Genomic DNA, 24,750 nt, shown 5'->3' with positions numbered 1-24,750 from the left:
AAATACCCAACTGGGACAATGAGGACTGTTCAGATGATTGTTACACCGAAAGCCCACACTTCGTCACTATGCAACGTATCCATGTAATAAAACTGCATTTGTACTGTCTAACATATTAGTAAAGAGAAAAAAATCTGGCTTTTATCAAGAGGGCAGACTGAATAGACCTCATAATTTTCATAAATATTTAGGCAGTAAAATAATTTTAATAAAAATATATATTTTTTGAGCTGGAGTCTCGCTCTCCTGCCCGGGCTGGAATGCAGTGGCAGGGATCTTGGCTCACTGCAACCTCTGACTCCCCGGTTCAAGCAGTTCTCCTGCCTCAGCCTCCCTAGTAGCTGGAATTAAAGGCAGCCGCCACCATGCCTGGCTAATTTTTGTATTTTTAGTAGAGACAGGGTTTCACGATGTTGGCCAGGCTGGTCTCAACCTCCTAACCTCTCAAAGTGATTACAGGCATGCAATCTCTCAAAGGGATTACAGGCATGAACCACTGTACACAGCCAATAATATTGTGTTTTAAGAATGGTATAAAAAGATAATTTGATGAATTAGAGTAGTAGTATGTAGCACAGACAATATGCCAGGCAAGATTCTAAGACATTAGACATTTGTAGGCAGAATATCTAACAGTGTAAAATAAATAACATGAAGATTCACTGGCAATGACAAATTGACATATTTTCAATCATATTAGATGACATCAAAACCATTGTAAAATTTGCTGTTTTGCTTCGTAATAAAGGATTATAATGTTAAACGACTTTATTGAAACGTTTGACTAGGCAGCTTGTTGACCAGTAAACAAAAGAAACACATTATTTTCAGAGACAAAACAAAATTATTTTATTTTTGGTTGGGCTAGCAGCTTTATTCCCCGGGGATATAGTGGCGTCCTCTCCCTGGGAGGTGGGATCTCCTACCGGTCACCCCCAGCAGTGGTCCAGGAGGCGCCATGACATTCAGTGCTGGGCTCAGCTGGGGGCTGGGCCTTGGAGAAGGCGAACTGTGCAGGGAAGCAGTAGCTGTGGGTTCTCATCGCCCGCTCTGCCCCGCTGTCCTGGGTCTCCCGGTGCTCCTCAGCCTCCCACCGAGCCTGCGTCTCTGTAGGGCAGTGGCCATCCAGCCCGGAACCTTCTCCTTAGAGCCCTGTTTGACGCAGGCCGGGCATTTCCGCTTCCTCTCCTTGGGCTGGACTTCACCCTCGGGGTTTCTTCCAGTCCTTCTTCTGTCCGCTGTCTGCCTGAGCTTCAATTTCAGCCTCAAAAATGTTCCAGCTAGAAAGGGCGTGTCAGGGGTGCTGTTCACATTGGTCTCCCGGAAGGTCACTGCATGGGTAGATGAATTCCTCCCGGGCCACCTACAGGCCCCCTCACTGGGCCCCGTAAGCTCGGCCCCACTGGCGACCCCCACGCCCACAAACGGGGCCAGCGGGACCGGCAGCCGTCGCTTGCCTCTGCTGTCACCCGGTCCCTGGTGAAGCGAGTGTGCTCCTCTAAGCTGTCTGAGCCCACCGGGAGCCGCCTCCTCCCCTGCCCTGCCCCTGAGGGACATGCCCACAGAACGGTGGGAAGAGGTGAAGGAACTGGGACATGTCCCTTTCTACAAATTGATCGTGGGGTGCGCCTGGTCCTCTCCACTCCCTCCCATTCTGCCCGCACTGTTCCCTGGGGCCTGGAGATTTTGCAAAGTTTCCTGCCCCCTGCTGGTGCCGGGAAACGGTCCTGTTGCCCACTCCCACCATTCGCCCCTTTTCTGGCTCATTCTTTCTCTCCACTGGGTCTTCGACGTGACCCCTTCTACATTTTACAGTGTTCGGAGCCCCTCTCAGCTTCTCCTGATCAGCCTCCTCCCTGAATGCTTCTCCCTCTCCGTCCTGAATCTCCCGGCTCCCACGGGATGTCCCCCATCCCGGGGCCCAGACAAAACCCACAAAACTACTTTAAATGGGAATATTTGAATTTCACTGAATTTAGGACAACAGAAACCCATCTGGTTAATAATAGCAACTATCAATTTAAAGTGTAACCAGGGTTAAGAATATTCACCATTTTACCAGCGACAACAATGAAACCCTGTTATAGCTAAAGAACTAGTTCAGTAAAGTTGTAGGATACAATAGTAACATGAAAATCAGTTGCATTTTCTTACAGTAATAACAGAATATGTGAAAAAGAAATAAAACAATTTCATTTACAATATCATCAAATAGAAAGAAATATTTAATTCATTAAATAGAATGAGTTTAACCAAGACAATTAAGGATCTGCATGCTGAAAACTATAAAATGTTGATGAAAGACATTGAAGAATACAAAATGGAAACTATATTTTGTGTCCGTGGATTCTACATATTAATACTGTTAAAACATTTATGTGAACAAAGTCGTCAACAGAGTTAAAGACATTTCTATCAAAATTTTAATGCCATTAAAACAAATGTAGAGCAAACAATTGTAAAATTAGTATGGAGCCACAAAAGACCCCAAATAGCCAAGTACCAAGAAGAACAAAAAGGCTGAGAGCCTCAAACTTCCTGATTTCAAACTATATTACAATGCTATAGTTATTAAAATACTGTAGTACTTACATTAGAACCAATGGAACAAAATAGAGAACGCAGAAATCAACGCACACATATACAGTCAACTGATCTCACAGAATTAGGAAAAGACAGACACATCAAGAAATGCTGTAGAAAACACTGGATATGCCTGCACAAAAAGAGAACACTTCTCTTGATCATCACAAAAATGAGTTTAAAATAAAGACTTAAACATAAGAACTAAAATCTTGAATCATCTAATATATATATTTGTATATGAAAAACTCCTTGGTCCTGGTCCTGGCAATGATGTTTTGGATTCTACATAAGGACCACAAGCAACCAAAGCAAAAGTAAAAACATGGAATTATATCAAAATAGGAAGTTTCTGCATGACAAAGGGAAACACCCAACAAAATACAAAGACAATATATGGAATAGGAGAAAATATTTGTAAACCATATGTAGGATAATATGTTACTATTCGAAATATATATATAATACTAATCAATACAGAAAAGCACAACAGAACAAAATAAAAAACAATTCCCTAATTAATTGGGCAAAATATCCATTTTTCCAAAGACATAGAAATGGCCAGCGGGTATATAAAAAGATTCTCAACATGACTAATTATCAGCGCAATTACAATCAAAATCACAATGAGATATCACCTTATCATGGTGTTAGGATAGCTATTATCAAAAAGTTAGAAGAACGGAAAAGAGAATATTTGCACACCATTGCTGAGCATGTCCATTGGTGCAGCCGTTATTAAAAAAAAAAAAAAAAAGTCAATATGGAGTTTTCTTAAAATTTTTAAACTGGAAGTATCATTAATTCCAATTCGGAGTATTTAACCAATGGACATAAAATAAGTATAGCCAAGGGTATCTGCACTTTTCTGATACAAATAAATGAATAAATTTCAAGAGAGAGATAATTTTACAGCTTTAATAAGAAATGAAATAATTTTATTTAAAACAATATTGATGAACTTTGAAGAAATTATACTAAGCGAGATAAGGAAAATACAGAAAGACAAATGCTGCATAGTCTCATTTGTATGTGAAATATTTAGAAAAAAGAAAAAAAGCTGGGTGCGCTGGCTCATGCCTGCAATCCCAGCTCTTTGGGAGGATGAGGCAGGAGAGCCACTGCACTCTAGCCTGGTGACAGTGTGAGACTCCATCTCAAAACAAACAAACAAACAAATAAACCTAGATAAAAGAATCTTTTATATTTGAAATAGCCTAAATAATATGATTGAAGAACTAATAAATACGTTTTGTAGAAAATTAGTCTTTCATTGTTTTTTTTTTGTGAAGAATTTGTTTATTTGTCCTATAAATTCAGCATTTATATTTGTGTTGTTTCATAGCTAATGTGATATTTAGTTAGAAAGAACTGAGTACAGTATTGAAATACTGTGCTGGCATTTGTAGTTATAAATATTACTGCAGGCAATGGAGTTGCACCAGAAAAATCTGATTTTTAGTAAGGAAGGAATACTTAGCCAGGGCCTCAAGTTTAAGGTATTTATTGAAATGCAATACCTGGATTGCAATAAATACATTACAATGTTAAAAAAATCTTTTTAATCCATTTTGAATTAAAAAATTCAACTGATATCTTTTATGAAGTTAGGGAAGTGCTAATGAGGTAAAATGGCGATTGAAGCCAAAAGATCTGAATTCAGGTATATACTTTGACCCATATTAGATGTATGTTAAAGCAAAAAATAATAAACAATAATTCTGACCATACACTATTTACTGCAGTAAAGTATTTCAAAAAATTTGTGCATAATATAGGATTAATTTTCTAATGGTAAAAAAGTAATCACATTCCAGAAATTATTGCAACACGGTCTATTGAAGACAGCAGTTTTGGTGATCTGTGCCATAGAAAATCTAGGTAAAATATTTTACTCACGTACGCAACTGTTGATAGTTCTGTTTTCAGGAAAATAACACGCTTTAAAAACTCAATACAGATAACTAAAATCACCAAGAAGCTACAATAATTCACAGAATGCCTAATATAGTTGAAAGAAAATTATAGAAACATCTCAGGAACAGAAGTGAATAAAGGTAATCATTGAGAGAAATATCAACCTAGGAGACCATCGCTCCATTCACATGCATCTGATCACGAGGATGTCAGATCCATGTGGGTCATTCAGCTTCTGACAAGGCAAATGGAATAAACAAAAAGAAACTGCCTGGAGGCATCCAGAGTGGGATGTATCCCATATGTGAGAACTTAACTACAAAGTATGTTGCACAGAAGAAGATCAGCTACTGGCATGAAGCATTAGATAAATTATATGGCACATAAAACCCAAATATGAGGTTTATATTTAAATGTTTGCCAATGTAATGAAAAAAAAAACAAGAAAACACAATAATGTGGAATAAAATTATGAGCTTGTCAAGCCATATTTGGAAAAGAGGTAAAGAGAAAGTAAATTGTTGAAAATGTAGTAATTTAATGTACAGCATACAAATTATACATTAAAATATACTGAGTTGATATGAGAACTAGTAAACTGAAATGCTGAGCACGATTAATGTAGTCATATACTTTTTAGAAGGCAAATTAATACAAAATGCAAATATAAATGAAGATTAGATGAAAAGAAATAAAAAAGCATTTGATTGCTTTACTAGACTATATAAACAAGAAGGCAATATTCAAATAATTGGTGACATAAGTTTTAGAAATTGAAAACAAGGCAGAATCCTATAAAAAATTTAGAGTGCAATGTGTCAAATAAGATAAATTAAGGAAATACTTAAAAGAAACAATGGTTTCAGTTAATGTGAATACTGCTTCAATAAAAATGGAAATGCAATTATCTTTTTGACATACTGATTTTATTTTCTTTTGAAAATAAAATATATCCAGTGGTGAGATTACTGGGTCATATATATGGTAGTTCTAGTTATAATTTCTTGGAAAACCTCCATGCTGTTTTCCCTATTAGTTGTACCAATTTACATTCTCACCAACAGTGTATAAGTGCCCATTAACAGATGAATGAAGAAAATGTACACACGCACGCGCGCGCACGCGCGCGCACGCGCGCACACACACACACACACACACAGGAATGTTTAGTCATATGACAGAATGAACTTCTGTTTATGTCAACATTGATGAATCAAGAGGACATTATGCTAAGTGAAATAAGTCAGTCACAGAAAGTAAAAGACCACATGATGTGACTCATGTGAAATCTAAAACAGTTGATCCCATAAAAGTAGAGAGTAGAATGGTGATTATCAGAGGCTGTGGAGAGTGGAGGGTCGAAGGAACGGGGAGAGGTTTGTCAAAGTTACAGTGTTACAGTTAAACAGGGAGAATAAATTCTGGTGTTTGATTACACAATAGGGTGACTATAGCTAATATATTGCACTGCTTATTCTAACACAGCTAGAAGAGAGGATTTTTAATTTTATTAGCACAAAGAAATAATACAGGTTTATAGTGTTACATATGCAAATTACCCTGATTGAGTCATTGTACAGTGTAAACATGCATTGAAACATCTCATTGTACCCCATAATATGTATAATTGTTATGTCAATTGTAAATAAAATAAATCTTAAAAAGAATAATGATCAAACTGCACGACATCAAAAAGAAGAAAAACTCCTAAAATCAGTGAGATAGAAGACAGATAACCTATGAAGCTGAGGGCAAACTCTTATCTGTGTATCAAGTCAGAAAACAGAAAAATTATTATCAGTAAAATATTAAAAGCTTCTGGACAGCATAGAAATCTATTAACAGAGTAAAAAGACAACCTATTAAATAAAAGAAAATATGTGCATCTGACAAGGAGTTAATATCCAAAATATACACAGGACTTAATTCAACAGCAATAAAAAACATAAACCCAACTAAAAAGTGAACAAAAGACCTGAACAGACATTTTTCCAAAGAAGACACAAAGAAATGCTCAACATCACTAATCATCTGGAAAATGCAATCCAAAACCACGTGGTATAGTACCTCATCCCATTTAGAATGGCCGTTATCAAGAAGACAAAAGATAACAAAGTTTGATGAGGCTGTGGAGAAAGGGGACACTTGTACACTGTTGGTGTGAATGTAAATTTAGTACATTTTTAGATTTATTTATTTATTAGAAATCTGCGTGGAAAACTATGCAGGTTTCTCAAAACAAAAACAAAACTACCATATATAATCCAGCAATTCCACGATTGAGTATATATCAAAGGAAAATAAAATCAGTATATTGAAGAGATAGCTGCACTCCCATGTTTGTCATAGCTGTATTGACAATATCTAAGATGTAGAATCAATCTTAGTGTTCATCTGGAAGAAATGGATAAAGTGAATATGGTGTACACACACAACGGAATACTATTTAACCACAGAAAGAAAGAAATCCTGCTCTGCACGCTGACATTGGCCTCTGATGTGGTTGCCTTGCGCCGGCGTCTGGCCTGCCGGTGGCCCTGACAGTTGGGCTTCCTGTGCAGTCCCTTCCTCAGGACCCCGCACCCTCCGCCTCCAAATAGCACAGGCTTTTGCGGTCGCCGCTGCTGTTGTTCCTGCTGCCACAGGTTGGAGTTGGAGACACCTCTTTCTTCTCTCAGGACAGAACCAGGAACCCAGCAGCAGCGGCGGTGCGAGATACTCCCACTCCGCCACCTGGCGCCGCCCTGCCGAAAGCCATGCTGGAGAGGACCCGCAGCTCAGCAGCCCCGGGATTCTCCTGCTGGCGGCTGCCAGGGACAGACTGGAGCTGCGGGACGTTTCCGGAAAGCCAACTATGGAGGAACCGCAGCCCTCACTTTCCCCGGGGATGTTCAGAATTACTATGAAATTATGCGAATTACCAATGGGAAAATTGGAGTCTAGAAATTATTGCTGCAGTTTTAGCCCACCGGTTCCCCAATAGCTATATTCGGGTGATGAAGTGCTCCCTAATGAATTTGCAGATTCAGCTGCCATGACAATTTTCTGAAAAGTGACATGTTTGGTTCCCCAGAACACAATACAGACTCTGGAGCTTTTAAGCTCCTTTATATATTGTTAGTTAATGCTTTTAAGTCAGAGTAGTTTATCAAAGAAAAATTTGAATGATTGGAATAAGGACTCCACATCATCTAATTATAAATGTCCAATTCTTCTCACACTACAAATCATTTCCAGGGAGAAGAAGAGAAGACCTGTGAAAAATCTGATGAGTCTGCCGTGAGTTTTTTTTAATCCACCATCACTGAACGATGCATCTTTTCCTTTGACTGGATTCCATAAATGTTGTGTTGTTTTGAATCAGTTTCTTTTTGAATTGAAAGAAGCCAAGAAAGACAAGAACATAGATGGTTTCATTAAAAGCACAAGGACAATGTATTTTCTGGATGGTGGTCATTCCGGAGAAAGCAATACTTGGATTATTTATCCACAGGTCTTGAAAGAATTTGCACAAACAAGGATATTGTTCACACCCATGCAACACTTTACAAGTACATGATCCAATGAGATCTTGGATTGAAAATCCAAGGAGCAAAATCAATTTGTTTAGCTATTTGGGAATATTGGTATGCCAGACTAGCCGAATTCATTTTACAAAGGAAGCTCCCTTCATAGAGAATTACTTCAGAGTTCATGAAGTATTTTGAGACTACAAGTATAGTAATGTACTTATTAAGTGGAAGAGCACTTTGAGTGTTATACATTCAGATAACGAAATATACGTCATAGATGCATTGTCAGTTTGGGGGTATGTGGGGAAGCGCCCATTCCTAAAATATGAGTCCAGTGTGCAATAGTATTTCTTGCTTTGGAATGTGAGCAATTTTTAATTCAGGTTGGGTAAGAATTAATTTAAAAATCTAACAAAGTGGTTTGTGATAATACTGAGGCTATATCAGACACTTAAAAATGAATGTTGCAACTTAGTTCTTGTAAAAGGTAACAAAATTGTTTCTGTTGGAGACAGCTGATTTTCTGAGTCATGTTACTCGTTTTGGTGACATTTTAACAGAATTAGCTATCTTGGCACTTAAAACGTAAGTGGAAACTTTATTTCTCTTCAAACAAAAGCAAACGCACAATGTCATTTTCTATCATTTTTGGATAACTATCGGCCTCTTGTGTTTTGATTCTTTAATGTGCCACCAAGTACTTTTTTGTTGAGAGTCAAAATGTATTTGTTTCCTGATGTCCAAAACTGTGCAGTAGTGTAAAGGTGGTTTTTAAAAACATAGCTTGGTATGGTGACATGTCCTTTAGTCCCAGCTACCCAGGAGACTAAGCCAGGAGGACCCTTTGAGCCCAGTCTGTAATGCAACATGATTGTGTTGGTGACTAGCTACTGCACTCCAGCTGGGGCAATGTAGTAAGACCTCGTCTCTAAAACAAAACAAATTACACTTAAGTGCTATTGCTTAATTTTTAACTGTCAGTCTTTACTTGAATGCTTTGGATAAGACATTCTGGGGCTTTTAAATATTGGTCAAAAACCAGTTGTTTTGGAAAATTATTTTAAATTGAGCATATTTATTTATTTTGGATAAATCAAGAAAATTTCAAATTTGTCATTATATTAATCTTTTTGAAAGAGAACAACTTAGGTAAAATAAATATATAATGCTCTACTTGTTCATTCTCTGTTGAAAAGAAGATATATTTCATATGTCCAAATAAATGTTTCTCCACAATCACTTTTTCTGAAAAAAAAAAAAAAAAAAAAAAAAAAAAAATCTTCGGCCAAAATGGAAAATTACATGGCTGTAAGAAAAGTGACAAGTGAAAGTTTAAACATCATCCAGTCTGTGGCCAGATCCACATATTACATTCACAGTTTCAACTTTGAACTGTATCCATGTGTGAGATTTAGAATCTCAGTAGTGGACTCTGTTTATGTATGACGGTGACGATCCTAATTGTTGGCTAAATGAATTTATGAGAGACACAGGCTCACTGTTTCCTGGGCCCTGTCAGGTAACTCTCTGTACACCCCAAGGGCTTTATAAAATACATGTGAGTATCATAATCTTCTGTGACATTTTTACGATTAGTAGGCCAAAGACCTTAATTATTTCCCTAAGCCTAGCTGTTAGAGTCAAAATTTCTTTTATTGGCCGGGTCCATGTAACAAAGCCATTATTATGACTACTGCCTGGGCCTAGGTATAGGTCACAACCCCACCTGTGAGCAGAATCAGAGAGATAAGTCACATCACCTGAATGCTGGGCCACGGAAATGTCAATATCTCTCTGTGAACAGGACTCACACAGGAAAGTCACATCACCCCTGTGCCAGGCTCAGTGATAGGTCACAATGCCCACTGTAGGCAAAACTCAGTCAAAAGAGTCACATCAGCTGGGCACGGTGGCTCACGCCTGTAATCCCGGCACTTTGGGAGGCTGAGGTGGACGGATCACGAGGTCAAGAGATCGAGACCATCCTGGTGAATATGGTGAAACCCAGTCTCTACCGAAGATACAAAAATTAGCTGGGCATGGTGGCACGCACCTGTAGTCCCAGCTACTCAGGAAGCTGAGGTGAAAGGATCACTTGAACCTGGTAAGCAGAGGTTTCAGTGAGCCGAGACTGTGCCACTGCACTCCAGCCTGGTGACAGAGCAAGACTCCTTCTCAAAAAAAAAAAAAAAAAAAAAAAAAGAGTCACATCATCTAGGTGCTGGGCCCAGCAATCTGTTGCATTTCCCGCTGTTCACAGGCACCAGTCATAAGAGCAGAGTCATACCACCTGGGTAATATGCCCAGATTTCTGTTATTGGAGGCATGGCACAGGCAGGAAAGTAGAGTCTCATCAATGAGGTGACAGGTTCAGAGGCACATTACGATCCCCACCCAGGCAGGACAGCAGCATCACCTAGGTGTTTAAGCCAGGTAGAGGTCACAATCCCAACTGTTGGTGGGGCTCTTGTAAGGGAGCAAAGTCAACCAGGTGCTGAGAAACTATTATATGTCAAAGTCACACCTTCAGGAATGAGATTCACAGTCTCACATATTTCCTAGCTCAAGTTAGGAAAAGACAACACCTTCTGTGAATTGTGTTAAAGTACACAAATCACAATCTCAATGGTAGATGGAATTCATACATGAACGCTCTAACCTCATTGGCAAACACTGTCTAATTAGGGAAGTCGCTGCCTAACTGGTGTGCTGAGTTTTGATATAAAAGTCACCATTCTCCTTGTGAACTGGATTCATGTATGAGAGTCACAATGTCAACTTTCAGCTAGTCTAGGTGTGATATTCAGAATCTCAACAATTGGCTCCGTCCATATAGGAGATGACATTCCTCACTGTATGTTATGCGTGCATAGAAGGGTCACAATGTCACCTGCGCATTGAGTCTTTATAAGACACACTCAGGGCCACTTAAGGGCTTCACATGGCCTACATGACAATAAAACCTGCTCTGAGAACTTCATGATGATTTAAACAGATAATCCTACATGTTGCCCCAGGTTCAGGCATGAGAGTCAACACCAGTCCTATTTGCTGGGTACAGGTATGAGAGTCATCAGTGTGCCTGTAAGCTGGGTCCTGAAATGAGGCACCATCCCATTTGTGTACGGATGCAGATATGACAGTCGCAACTCTACCCGTGAACTGTTTCTGTGAGTGAGATCCAGGACCTCATGAGTGGAGTCTCTTCACATTTAATCCTAACTGTGGGCTGTGTGTGCATGTAAGAGTCACAATTGAGATTCTGAGCTGCGCCCAGTTTTAGCACTTGCTGTACAACCTTAGGGCATTATACAATATGCATGAGTTGTAATTCTCTGAGGTTTCTGTAAAAGTGGAAAGCCCAGCATCTTATCTGTTGCTGGAAGCCTAGATGCAAGAGTCAATATCTCTTCTATAAGCTGGAACCAGGCATGGGAGACACTGAAGTGTTAATAGCTGGGTCCAAAAATGAGTCACCTTCCAACCTGTTGCCAGATGTGATGACAGTCCCAATTCTAACTGTGGACTGTTTGCACACGTGAGATTCAGAACCTCAGCTGTGGGCTTTGTCCGTGTGTGAGAATAATCATCACAAATGTTGGGTAGTGTGCCTATGAGAGGCAAAATTATGCCTCTGTAATGGACTCTGATAAGACCAAAGAATTTATACAAACTTCATGTGGGTCATAATCACCTGTAACCTTTATACAACGAGGAGATTCAGAACATTACTGATTGTCCTAAATAACTTTAGCTGTGAGAGTCCAAGTCTCTTCTTTTAGCTGGGCACTCATATGATAGTCATCATTATTCCTGTGACCTGAACCTAGGTATATGTAACAATCCTGCCTCTGGGCAGAACCAGGCAGGAGAGTTACATCACCTGAATACTGAGCCAAGGATGTATTAGCATCCCCTCTGTGTGTTGAGTGCTTGTAGGATATTCACATCACTATGGTGCTGGGACTAGTGATACGTCACAATGTCCCCTATGAGCAGAATCTAGGCTGAAGGATTACATCACCTGAGTGCTGGGCTCATCAATATATCAAAATCCCCTTTGGGAATGGGTGCCAGGCAAGAGAGGAAAATCACATCACCTGGAAATGAGACCAGAGGTATCTCACAGTCACACCTGTGAGAAGGGACTAGGCAGGAGGGCCACATTACCAATGTTATTGGCTTAGGTATGTGTCACAATCCAAACTGTGGGCTTTATTCAGGCAGTATATTCAAATCAGTCATGTTCTGCCTGGGAAAAATTATATGTCACATTCACACCTGTGGGAAGGTCCAGGAATGGAGTTGACATTCCTGCACATGTTCTGGGTCTAGGCATAAAAGTATGTACCTCATAAACTTTTACACACCTCATGGGTCCAAGTATGAAAGTCATGATTTCAACAGTAAATTGAATCCATTCATGAAAGCTTCAAGCTCAGACAACACACATTAGGAGAGTTAGAGCCTAACATATTTGCTAAATATCGATCAGAGATTCACCACCTGAAGGCTGGATCCACATATAAGAGTAATTATACCAACTTTGGACTGCCTTTGGGTGTGAAACTCAGAACTTCAACAGTGGGCTGTGTCCATGTGGGAGTGTGAACATTTTTACTGTTGTCAGTGAATGCAATGAGAGTCAAACCCTCAACACTGTACTGGGCCTTGTTCTTTGCACCATATCCTGCTTTTTATAATATGTTTGAGACTTGCAATCCACTCTATAGCCTTTGTGCCAATATAAACTCATGATCTTATCTGTTGCTCCAAGCCTAAGGATGAGATTCAACATCTATTCTATTGACTGGTTTAGATATAAGAGTCATTATCACACCTGTGAGCTTGGTCCAGCAATGAGTCACCCGTTTCCCCTATGGCCAGATCCATATGTGATAGCCAAAATTTCAACTGTGGACTTAGTCTGTGAGTGACATTCAGGGCCTATAACAGTGAGCTCTGTCCATGTGTGAGATTAAAACTTTTAACTGTTGGCTGTGTGCTGGGCCCTGTAATGACAGTCTCTTTACCATCAAAGGGCATTATATAATATGCATAAGCTTTGTAATACTTTGTGATCTTTTCAAAAGCAGAAGACTGAGGACACAATACATTGCTGTCAGCCAGCTAGAAGAGTAAAAAATCTCTTCTATTGGTTGTGTCCATGTAGGATAATTATCATTATGCCTATGAACTGGACCCAGGAATATGTGACAATATCACCTCTTGACAGGGATCAGTAATAAAAGCCACATCACCTGAATGCTGAGCCAAAAATATGTCAGTATCCATTCTAAGAGGAGATCCCTGGCAGCAAAGTCATATCACCTGACTCCTGAGCCTACTGATATGTCAGTGATGTGTCAGAGCCAGGGACAAAGGATCAAATTACCAGCGTGCTGGGTATAGCAATATGTCACAGATTAACCTGTGGACAGAGCCCAAGAAAAAAAGAGAAGAGTCATATGCCCTAAGTGATGGGTGCAGAGATATTTCACAATGCCCTTTGAGGAAGGGCTCAGGCAGAAGAGTTACATCACCTAGAAAATATGGCCCAGGTATATTTCATAATTCCAAATATAGCCATTGCTTAGACAGGAGAGCCACATCACCTGGGTGCTTGTTCATTGATTTGTCACACTCCCTTCTGTAGTAATAGTCCAGGCAAAAAAATAAAAGAACACAACATACTTGGTGCTGGGCCCAGTAATACATCACAATTCCCCAGGTAAGCAGGCCAAGGCAAGAGAGGAGATTCATAGCAACTAAGTGATGGGCCCAGGGATATGTCAGAATTCCAAATGGGGGTATGGCCTAGGCAGGAGAGGAGAGTCACATCACCTAGGTGATGGAACCAGTTATATGTCACAATGCCCCTTGGGGGCTGAGTGCAGTCCCGAAAGGAGAGTCACCTCACCTAGACGATGGGCGTATAAATATTTCAATATCTCCTCTGAGAGCACAGCCCATGCAGGAGAGTCATATCATCTATGTGCTTGGCCTAGGCATAGGTCATAATCCCGTGTTTAGACAAAACCAGCGGAAGTCAACACCTTTTGTGAGTTCTGTCCAAGAACATGAGTCACAAAGTCAACAACGGACTGTATCTGTGCATGAGAGCTAAAACCTCATCTGAAAACAGTGTTCTAATAGAGGAGACACAGCCTCACTAGGTGTTTAATCTTGAACCCAAAGTCAGCATCTTACCTGTGGTCTGCAGCCATGTATGAGGGTCACATTTCTAACTTTAAATTGCTCCAGGTGTGAGATTCAGAAACTCAGCAATGGGCTGTTCCCATGTAGGTGGATGATTATCCTTACTGTTAGCTGAGTGTGCAGATAAGAGTCATAATTTCATTTGTGTGAAATAAAACTCTCTTTACTACCTGAGGGCATTGTATGATATGCTCAAGTGTTGTAGGGCTCTGTGACTTTTGTACAAGTAGGAAACCCAGGACATTACCTGTTGTCCTAAGCCTAGTTACTAAGGCAAACTTCTATTTTATTGGCTAGGTCCAGCTATTAGAGTCATTACTAGACCTGTAAGCTGGGTCCAGAAATGAGCCACCACCCCACCTGTGGCCAGATTTGCATATAACAATCACAATTCCAACTGTGGACTTCATCTGCATGTGAGATTCAGGAGCTCACCAGTGTGCTCTGCCCATGTATAAGGGTGGCAATTCTAATTTTCAGCAGGGTGTGCTTATGAGAGTCAGAATATCACCTGTGTTCTGCTTCGTATTATAAAGCTCTGTACCATTCAAAGACTTCATAATGTGTGTGTTTGTGTGTGTGTGTGGTGTGTGTGTGTGCGTGTGTGTGTGTGTGTGTGTGTGTGTCAGAATCTTCTGTAACTTTTTACAAGTAAGAGACTCAGGACCTTACCCTTCTCCCTAAATCTATCTATGAGAGCCAAAATCTCTTCTATTGGGTAGTTCCATATCTGAGAGACATCATGATGCCTTGTGCTAGGCCTAGGCAGAGGTCACAATCCTACCTGTGGGTAAACAGAAGGCAAGACAGTCACATCACCTGCGTGATGGGTCAGAGATATATCCCAATCCCGCCTGTTGACAGGTCCAAAAAAAGGAGTTATATCACCTGGGTGCTAGGCTCGGTGATATGTCATAATGCCCAGTGTAGGAGGGCACAAGCAGGAGAGTCACATCACCTGGGTGCTTGGCTTATAGTATGTCACAGTCCCATATGTAGGGAGGGCACAGGCAGCATAAGTGAGTTGCATTACCTAGATGATGGGTTCCACTGTATGTGACAATTGTTTTTGGTTAGTAGGGTGTAGTCAATAGAGGAGGGTCATATCACACACTAGCGGGTCAGTGATATGTCAAAATCCCCAATGGAGGCAGGTCATAGGCAGGAAAGTAGAGTCACATCACTTCAGTGATGGGCCCAGAGACATGTCACAATGTCTCCTGTGGGCAGAGCCCAGGCAGGAGAGTCACATCACCCAAGGGCTTGGCCCAGGTATATTTCAGAATCTCAACTACCAATTGTTGGTTAGGCTTCCACAAGAGGGTAAAATCATATACTTTCAATGAGTGAAAGTATATGTCACTATTACACCTGCAGGAAGGTCTAAGAATGGGATTCATAATCTCACACACTTCCAGGCTTCAGGTATGAGAGTCACAACCTTCTGTGATTTGTACCCAAGTACATGAGACAGAATCGTAATGGTGTACAAGATCCATAAATAAGAGCCTCAACTGCACCTGTGAACAGTGTCCTAGTAGGGCAGCCATATTCTCAACAATTGTACTAAATCTGGGTTTGATAGCTACCATCCTTACCTGCAGACCAGATCCACAAATGAGAGTCACAATTCCCCATTCCAACTTCCTTCAGATGTGAAATTCAGGACCTCAGCAGTGGACGGTGTTTATGTAAAAGGGCACCAATCCTTACGGTTGGCTGAGTGTACATACAAGCATAACAATCTCACCTTTGTGCTGGGCCCTGTTATTACACTCTTTGCACCGCAGAAACGTTAATAGGTTATTTGTGAGAGTTGCAATCCGCTGGGAGGATTTTGTGGTGGTATAATTGCATGATATTACCCATTGCCTTAAGCCCAGGCACAAGAGTCAATATTTCTCCTATTGGCTGGGTCCAGGTATGAAAGCCTCACCTTGCCTGTAAGCTGGGTTCATAAACAAGTCTCCATCTTATTCGTGGCTGAGTCTACATATAATAAGCAAAATTCCAACTGTAGACTGTGCCTACAAATGAGATTCAAGATCTCATCAGTGAGGTGTGTCCATGTGTGAAGGTGACAATTCTGTCAGCTGGGTGTGCATAGGAGAGTAATAATCTCATCTCTGTGTTGGGTTCTGTTATGACACTCCCTGTACAACCCAAGCATTTCATGTGATATCTGTGAGTGTCATGATCTTCTCCAAATTTTGTACACATAAAAGGCCCTGGACTTACCCGCTGTTCTAGGCTGAGCTACGAGAGTAAATATCTCTCTTCTTGTCTTGTTCCAAGCATGAGAGTCATTGCCTTACCTGTGTTTTGGGCCCAGATATGTGTTACAATTTGAACTCTTGGCAGGACCCAGGAAGAAGGGCCACATCACCTAAGTGCTGAGTCCAGCAGTGTGTTAAAAATCCTTTCTCAGAGGAGGGCCTCACCCTATCAGAAATGTCACATCACCTAACTGACTGGCCCAGGGAGATGTAGCAATCCTGTCTGCACGTATGCTAGGCTCACACATGAGAGTGAAATCACTCACATGTTAGGCAAGGTATGTGTCTCAATCAAACCTTTGGGAAAATCCAAAAGTGAGATTCACAATCCAGCACACGTCTCAGCTCCAGGTATGAAAGTCAACATCTCCTGTGAGTTTAGCTCAAATACATGCGTCACGGTCTTAACAGTGGACTTGATTTGTATATGAGAGCCCAGTCAACCTACACGGTGTGTCTTGGTAGAAAAATCACAGCCTAACAGGTGTGCTTCATCCTGGTCTGAGGACCACCATTCAACATGTGGACTGTATTCACATATGAGAATCACAATTCTAAGTTTTGACTGTCTCCAGTTTGGAGATTCAGAGCGTCAAAAGTGGGCTGTGAACATGTGGAAAGGTGACAATCCTTATTGTCAGCTGGGTGTAAATATGAGGGTCACAATCACACCTGTGTGCTGGGTCCTGTTATGACACTCTCTGTAACACTGGAAGTTTTTATATAATTTGCATGACAGTTGCAGTCAGCTCTGAGACTTTAATTCTTACATGGACGCATGATCTGACCTGATTTTCCCATTTAGAGGCACAAGAGTCAACAGTTTTTAAGTGGCTAGGTCCAGGTATGAGAGTCATTACTGTGCCAGTGAACTGAGTGCAAACACACCTGTGAGCAGTGACAAGATAAGAGACTCACATCGCCGGGGTGCTGGGTCAGGAATATGTAACAATACCCACTGTGGAAAAAGTTTAGATAGGAGAGACACTTCATCATGGTGCCTGAGGTCAACAATATGTAAAATTTTCCCCTTAGGGTGGCAGGGCTCAGTCAGGAGTGTCACATCGTTCAGGTGCTTGGTCCAGACCTATGTCACAATGCCTCCCGTGGGCAGCACCTGGGCACAAGAAGAGAGTTACACCATCTGACGGATGGGCCCAGAAATATGTCACAATGTCTTCTGTGGGCAGGGCCCAGGTAGGAGGGTAACAGCTTGTGGGTCCAGGACCCAGGGATATGTACAATCCCCACTGGGGGCAGGGCCCAGGAAAAAGAGATGGGTCACATCACTAGGTGCTGGCCCAGTGATATATTACAATCCCCTTTGAAGACAGCACCAAGGCAGAAGAGTTACATCACTTAGGTGCTTGTGCCAAGTATATGTTACAATTCTGTCTGTGGGATTCTCCCAAGCTAAAGGGGCAAATCACTAGGAAAATGCATAGGTGAAAATCACACCTGTGGGTGTGGACCAAAAGACATGTTACATCACCTGGATGCCAAACTAGGGATATGTCAATTTTTTTTTTTCTTCCCCCGTTGGCAGGGCCTATGCAGAAGAGTAACATCACCTTGATGCTGGGCTTGGTGATATGTCACAATTACCCTTGTAGGCTGGCCTAGGTGAAAAGGAGAGTACATAACCTAGATATTGAGCCCAGGAATACATCACAGTTCTCCCTGTCAGCAGAGCCCGGTCAGGAGACTTACAGCACTTGGGTGCTGGGCTTACAAATATGTCACATTGCCCTCTGTTGGCAGATCCCAGACAGGAGAGTCACATTACCTGAGTGTTGGGGCCAGCGATGTGTCACAATTACCCATGTGGTCAGGGCCCAGGCAAAAAAAAAAACAGTCACATCACCTTGGTGCTAAGCCTATCGATATGTCACAAGTCCCACTGTAAGCAGGACCCGTGTAGGAAAGGAAAATAGCATCCCCTAGGTGCTGAGTTCAGTGTGATATCACCATCCTTTTGAGAGCAGGGCCTAGACATCAAGTTATATCTCCTGGGTTCTTGGCCCAGCCGTATGTCACAATTTTATTTGTGAACTGGGTCAAGTCTGGAGAGTCAAATCGCTCACATGTTGGACAAAGGTATATTTCACAATGACACTTGTGGAAAGGACAAGTGATAAGAGTCACCATCCCACACATGTCTTGGCTCCAGTTACAGGAGTCATCATTGTGTCTATGATTTGGTCCTGGGTAAATGACACAATACCACCTGTGGGCAGAGAGAGGAGAGTAAAGGTGCATCACCTGGTTGCTGGCCCAGGGACATGTCACAATCCTTCTTCTGAATAGAACCCTGGCTGAAGAGTCACATCACCTGGACGCTGGGTCCAGTGATACCTCAAAATCCCCTTGGAAGGCAGAGCTCAGGCAGGAGAGGAGACTCACTTCACCTAGGTGATTGGCCTAGGTATATGTCACAATGGCCTCAACATGGCAACAGGGTATCATCACCTTGGTGCTGGACCCAGCAATGGGTCACAATCTCCTCAGCAGAAAGGGACCAACCAAGCAAGGAGAATCACATCACCTAGGTGCTGGGCTAAGTGATATGTTACAATACTTCCTGTAGGAAGAATCAGGAAGGAGAGTCACATTCCTGGGTATAGTACTTAGCCAGTTATACATCATAATGTACTGAAAGTGCAGGGTCAAGGCAGTAGAAGAAAGTCACATCACCTATTTGATAGACCCAGAGAAAGTCACAGTGTCCTTTATAGGCAGGGCTCAGGCAGAGTAGACTCATGTCACCTCAGTGGATGCTGATTCCAGTAATATGTAAAAATTCCCTTGGTAGACAGCCCAGGAAGGAGCTTCGCATTACTTAGGTGATGTCCAGGTCTATGTCACATTTTATCTGTGGGTTGGGCCTAGGAAAGAGAGTCAAATCGCTCAGGTTCTGGATAAAGGTATATGTCTCCATCAAACAATTTGGAATGTACAGGAATGAGATTCACAGACCCACACAAGCTCCAGACTTAGGTGTGACAGGCAACTCCTATTGTGAGCTGGGTTCAAGTACAGGAGTCGCAGTCTCAACAATGGGTGAGGTCTGTGCATAAGAACCCCAATCCCACCTGCAGATTGTGTTCCAGTAGGGGAGTCACAGCCTCACAGGTCTGCTGACTCATGGTTCAAGAGTCACCAAGCCACCTGTAGACCAGTTCTGCATATGAGAGTAACAATTCCAACTTGCAACTGTTCTTATGTGTGAGACTTAGTAACTCATTAGTAGGCTGTGTTGTGTGTAAGAATAGAGATTATGTCAGCTGAGTCTGCCTACGAGTGTCACAATCTCACCTGTTAGTTGGGCTTTGTTATAAAACTTTCTGTATCACTCTAGAGCTTTATACAATAGGCCTGAGTTTTGCAAACTTTATAAAATTAGGAGGTCCAGGATGTTACCCGTTGCCCTAAGCCTGGCCATGAGAGTCAAAATATCTCCTGCTGGCTGTGGCTAGATATGAGAGTCATCGATTTTTCCTGTGTGCTGGGCCTAGCTATGTATCACAGTTTCACCTGTGAGCAGAGGTAAGACAGAAGTAACATCACCTGGGTGCTAGGCCCAGTGAAATGTCACAATGCCCACTGCAGGCAGGGGACAGGCAGGAGTCACATCATCTGAATACTTGGTTCCCTGTTAGCAGGGCCAAAAAAGAAAGAAGAAAGAAGAGTCATATTACACAGCTGACTGGCTCAGAGATTTGTCACAATCTTCACTGGGGACAGGGCACAGGAAGAAAAGGAGAGTCATGTTACCTAGATGATGAGTCCAGCCAAATATCACAATCTTTCCTGTAAGCAGGGCCCAGGCAGAAGCACTGCATCACCTATGGACTCACCCCAAGTATATGTCACAATCCCAATGGCAGACTGGACCCAGGCAGGAAAGTAAAATTAGTAACATGCTAGACAAAAGTATATGTCAAAATTGCACCTGCAGGAAGATCCTGGAATAAAATCTCTAATCCTGCACGTGTCCCAGCTTCAGATATGGGACTCAACACCTCCTGTGAGCAGCATCTGTGCATGCAACTCGCAATCTCAACAGTGGACAGGATCCATACATGACAGCCTCAGCTCCACCTGAACACAGTGTTTTGGTAGCACAGTCGCAGCCTATCAGGAGTGCTGAAGTTTTGTCCAGGAGTTATTATTTTACTTGTCAATCAAATCCATGTATCAGAATCACCATTCCAACTTTTGACTGCCACCAGGAATGAGATTCAGAACCTCAGGAGTGGGCTGTCTTCATGTGTGAGGGTAACCGTCCTAGCTGTTGGCTGAGTGTGCTATGAGAGTCACAATCTCACGTGTGTCCTGGCCTGTTACAACATCTCTGTACCACCCCAGGGCTTTATAGGATATGCATGAGTTCCCTAATTTTCTGTGACTTCTCTACTAGCAGGATAAACAGAAGTGTATCTGTTGTTATAAGCCTAACTGCAAGAGTAAAAATCTCTCTTGTTGGCTGGGTTCCCATATGAGAGTTACCATTATGCCTGGGAGCTGAGCCTAAGTATATGTGACCATCCCACCGGTGGGCAGGAGGCAGGAAGGTGAGTCACATCATCTTGGTTCTGGACCAGGGCTATGTCTTGTCTCCACGTCCACTGTAGGCAGAACACAGGCAGGTGAGTAGCATCACGTGGGTGCTTGGCCCATTGATATGTCTGAATCTTTTCTGTGGGCAAGGCCCAAGCAGGAAGAGAGAGTTACATCACCTGGGTGCTGGGCCCAGCAGTTTGTCACAGTCCCCCGTGTAAGCAGAGCCCAGTCAGGAGGAAAGAGTTCTATCATCTAGATAATGGGCCCAGTGATATGTCACAATTCCCACTTGGGGCACAGCAAAAAGAGAAAGGGAGAGTCACATTACCCACATGAAAGGCCCAAAAATATGTTACAATGCTGCCTGTGGATATGTCCCAGGAAGAAAAGGTAAACTTCATTCCTAATTGATTATCCCAGAGGTATGTCATAATCCCCCTTATGGGCAGGGCTCAAGAAAGACAGTCATATCACCTAAGTGCTTGGTCCAGGTATATGTCACAGTCCTAACCACCCTGGGGGTGGTTCTGGAATGAGATTCACACTCCCGTACACATTCCAGCTGCACATATGAGTCCACTCTTTCTGTAAGTTGAGTTCGAGTCTGTGACTCAATGCTGGACCGGATCCGTGCATGAGAGCTTCAACTCTACCTGTGAGCAGTGTCCTGGCAATCTTGAATCTTGGGCCCTGTTATGACACTCTCTGTACCACTTGGAAGCTTCATACAGTATGCGTGAGAGTCGCAGTCTGCTCTGAGACTTTCATGCTGATATAGACCCAATATCTTGGCCTAGGTATGAGAGCCAATATCTCTCCTATTGGCTAGGTACAGGGTCATCAGGGTGCCCGTAAGCTTGGTCTGGAAATGAGTAACCGTCCCATCTGTGCCTGGATTTACGTATGATAGTCACAATTCCAACTGTGGACTGCATATGCATTTGAGATTCAGGACCTCAACAGTGGGCTCTGTCTACGTGTGAGGGTGACAATGTTAATTATCAGCTGTGTGTTCCTATACAATCACAATTTTACTTGTGAGCTTGTCTTCATTATTATATTCTCTGTATTACCCAAGGGATTCATATGATATGTATAAGTATCTTAATCCTATTTGACCTTTTTACCAGCAAGAGACTTAGAACTTTACCCATTGCCTTAGCCTAGGTCAGAGTCAAAATCTTTCCTATTAGTTTGGTCCATGTATGGTAGCCATTATAAGTTGAGCTGCGCCTAAGTATACGTCACCCGTGGGCAGGAACCAGGCAAGAGTCAAATCACATTAATGCTGGGTCAGGAAAATGTCAATAACTTCTATGTGGGCAGGACCCTGACAGTAAAATCGAATAACCTGTGTGCAGGCCTCAGCAGTATGTCACAATTCTTTCTGTGGACACGGCCAACGCAAAAGAGGAGGGTCGCATCACGTAGTTAATGGCCTCAGAAATATGTCACAATGCCCTCTGTAAGCAGGCCCCAGGCAGAAGAGCCATATCGCCTGGGTTTGTGACTCAGTGATATGGTAAAATTCATCCAAGAGGATGAACCTAGGCAGGAGAAGAGAGTCACATCACCTAGGGAACTGGCCCAAAGAAATGTCATAATGACACGAGGTATGAGAGTAAACTCCTGCTGTGGGTCGGGTCCAACTGTGCAAATGGACCCAATCCCGTTGGCTGGCAATGGGTGAGAAAGAAGAGCATAGTCACATTACTGAGGACATTACCTGTTTTTTCTAAGCTTGTCTAGGAGGTCAAAATCTCCTTCATTGGCTGGGTTCATGTGTGAGAGTCATCAGCATACCCGTAAGTTGTGATTAGTTAAATGTCACAATCCCACCTGTGGGCCTGCACCAGGCAGTAGAGTCACATCACATGGGTGTCAGGTCTAAAACATATCATGATTTCTTCTGCTAGCAGGGTTCTTAAAGGAGAGTCACATCATCTGGATGCTAGGCCCAGTGATGCCTCACAATGCCCACTGTAGGCAAGGCCCAGGCAGCAAGGGAGACTGTGCCTGGGTGCTGGGCTCAGGGATACATCACAATACCAAATAGCGGCAAGGCCCAGGGAGGAGAGGAGCGTCATGTAACCAAGATGATGGACCAGTGATATATCACAATCCCCACAGGTGGCAGGGCCAGGGCTGGAAAGTCCACATCACCTAGGTGATGAGCCAACTGATATGCCCAATGTGCCCTGCGGGCAGGGCCCAGGCAGATATATCACATGATCTAGTTTCCTGGCTCAGATAGATGGCACAACAGCAACAATTCACTGGGCCCAGGCAAGAGAGTAAAATCAATCAGGTGGCTAGACAGAATTATACGTAACAATCAAACTTGCAAAGCGGTCCAGGGATGAGATCCATAATCCCGCATATTTCCTGGCTCCAGGAAAGTAAAAGTCAACACCTCAAGTGAGTTGCCTCCACGTCCTCAGATTACAATCCCAGCGGTGGACAGGATCCACGCATGAGAGTGCCACTGCTTTTGTGAATAGCGTGGCAGTAAGTAATCACAGCATCAAAGGTGTGATGAATTTTGTTTTGAGATTCACCACCCTACCTTGGGTTCAGTTTCACATATGAGACTCGCAATGTAAACTTTTGAATGCCTCAGGGTGTGAGATTCAGAACCTCAAAAGTGGGCGGAGCACATATGGGAGGGTGACAATTCTAATTGTCAGCTGCATGTGCTTATGAGAGTCACCATCTCATCTGTGTGCTGGGCCTGTCATGACACTATGTCACTCAGGGGCTTTATACTGCATGCATGAGTGTCATAATCTTCTGTGACTTTTCTACAAGTCGGAGACACAGGACCTTACCCGTTGTCCTAAGCCTATCTATAAGAGTCCAAATCTCTTCTATTACTGAGTCCATGTGCAAGAGTAATTATTATACCTGTGAGCTGGGCTTAGGTATATGGTAAAATCTCACCTGTTGGCAGGGACCAGGCAGGAGAGCCACATCACCTGGGCTCTGGGCAAAGGATATGCCAACATCCATCTTTTCAGCAGGGCCCTGGCAGGAAAGTCACATAACTGGGTGCTGTGCTTAATGATACATCACAATGACCCATGTGGGCAGTGTCCAGACAAAAGAGAATAGTCACATCACCTAAATGGTGGGCCCAGAGATATGTTACAGTGCCCTCTGTGGGCAGGGCTTTAGCTGGGGAGTCACATCATTTGGGTGCAGGGCCCAGCAATATGTAAGAATCTTTCCTGGAAGCAGGACCCAGGTAGGAGAGGAGATTCATGTTATTGAATCTTATTGGCTCATAGATATATCACATATATTCTCCCTTTAAGCAGGGTCCAACTTATTGGCTCATAGATATATTACATATGTTCTCCCTTTAAGCAGGATCCAAGCAGTAGAGGATGGTCACACCAACTAGGTAATTGGTGAAAATATGTCATAATCCACTCCGAGGGCAGAGCCAAGCAAGGAGCATGGCATCACCGAGGTATTTTGCCCAAGTATATTTCACAGTCCCATTTGTGGTCTGTGCCCATTCAGGGAAATAAAATTTCTCAGGTATTCGGCCAAAGTGTATGTCACAATCATACCCTTGAGGAAGCACGGGATGAGATGCACGATCCTGCACATGCTCCAACACGAGGTATGAGAGTAAAGCCCTGCTGTGGGTTGGGTCCAACTGTGCAAATCATAAT

The 24,750-nt window shown here is 42.5% G+C and overlaps 1 long non-coding RNA gene and 1 pseudogene across 3 annotated transcripts in view; one reads left to right on the top strand and one right to left on the bottom strand.

The window, feature by feature from the left end:
* LOC144581551 (uncharacterized) overlaps nucleotides 1–24,096 on the bottom strand; it is a 59,163-nt gene extending 35,067 nt beyond the window's left edge. The window contains exons 1-4 of one of the 3 annotated variants that reach the window (XR_013532508.1): nucleotides 22,797–24,096; nucleotides 19,202–19,392; nucleotides 18,770–19,088; nucleotides 15,016–17,624 (exon numbers count right to left, since the gene is read on the bottom strand). This is a non-coding gene — a long non-coding RNA (uncharacterized LOC144581551). Of the gene's footprint in view, nucleotides 1–15,015; nucleotides 17,625–17,650; nucleotides 19,089–19,201; nucleotides 19,393–22,796 lie in introns of those variants that run through there. The other 2 variants (XR_013532509.1, XR_013532507.1) reach the window with 2 other exon arrangements.
* On the top strand, nucleotides 4,014–8,389 carry LOC144581527 (mitochondrial protein C2orf69 pseudogene; annotated as a pseudogene).
* Nucleotides 24,097–24,750: the final 654 nt, after the last annotated feature.

The sequence above is a fragment of the Callithrix jacchus genome, chromosome 2, assembly GCF_049354715.1.
Source record: "Callithrix jacchus isolate 240 chromosome 2, calJac240_pri, whole genome shotgun sequence".
Taxonomy (NCBI): Eukaryota; Metazoa; Chordata; class Mammalia; order Primates; family Cebidae; genus Callithrix; species Callithrix jacchus.
This window is presented reverse-complemented; position numbering and strand designations above follow the sequence as displayed.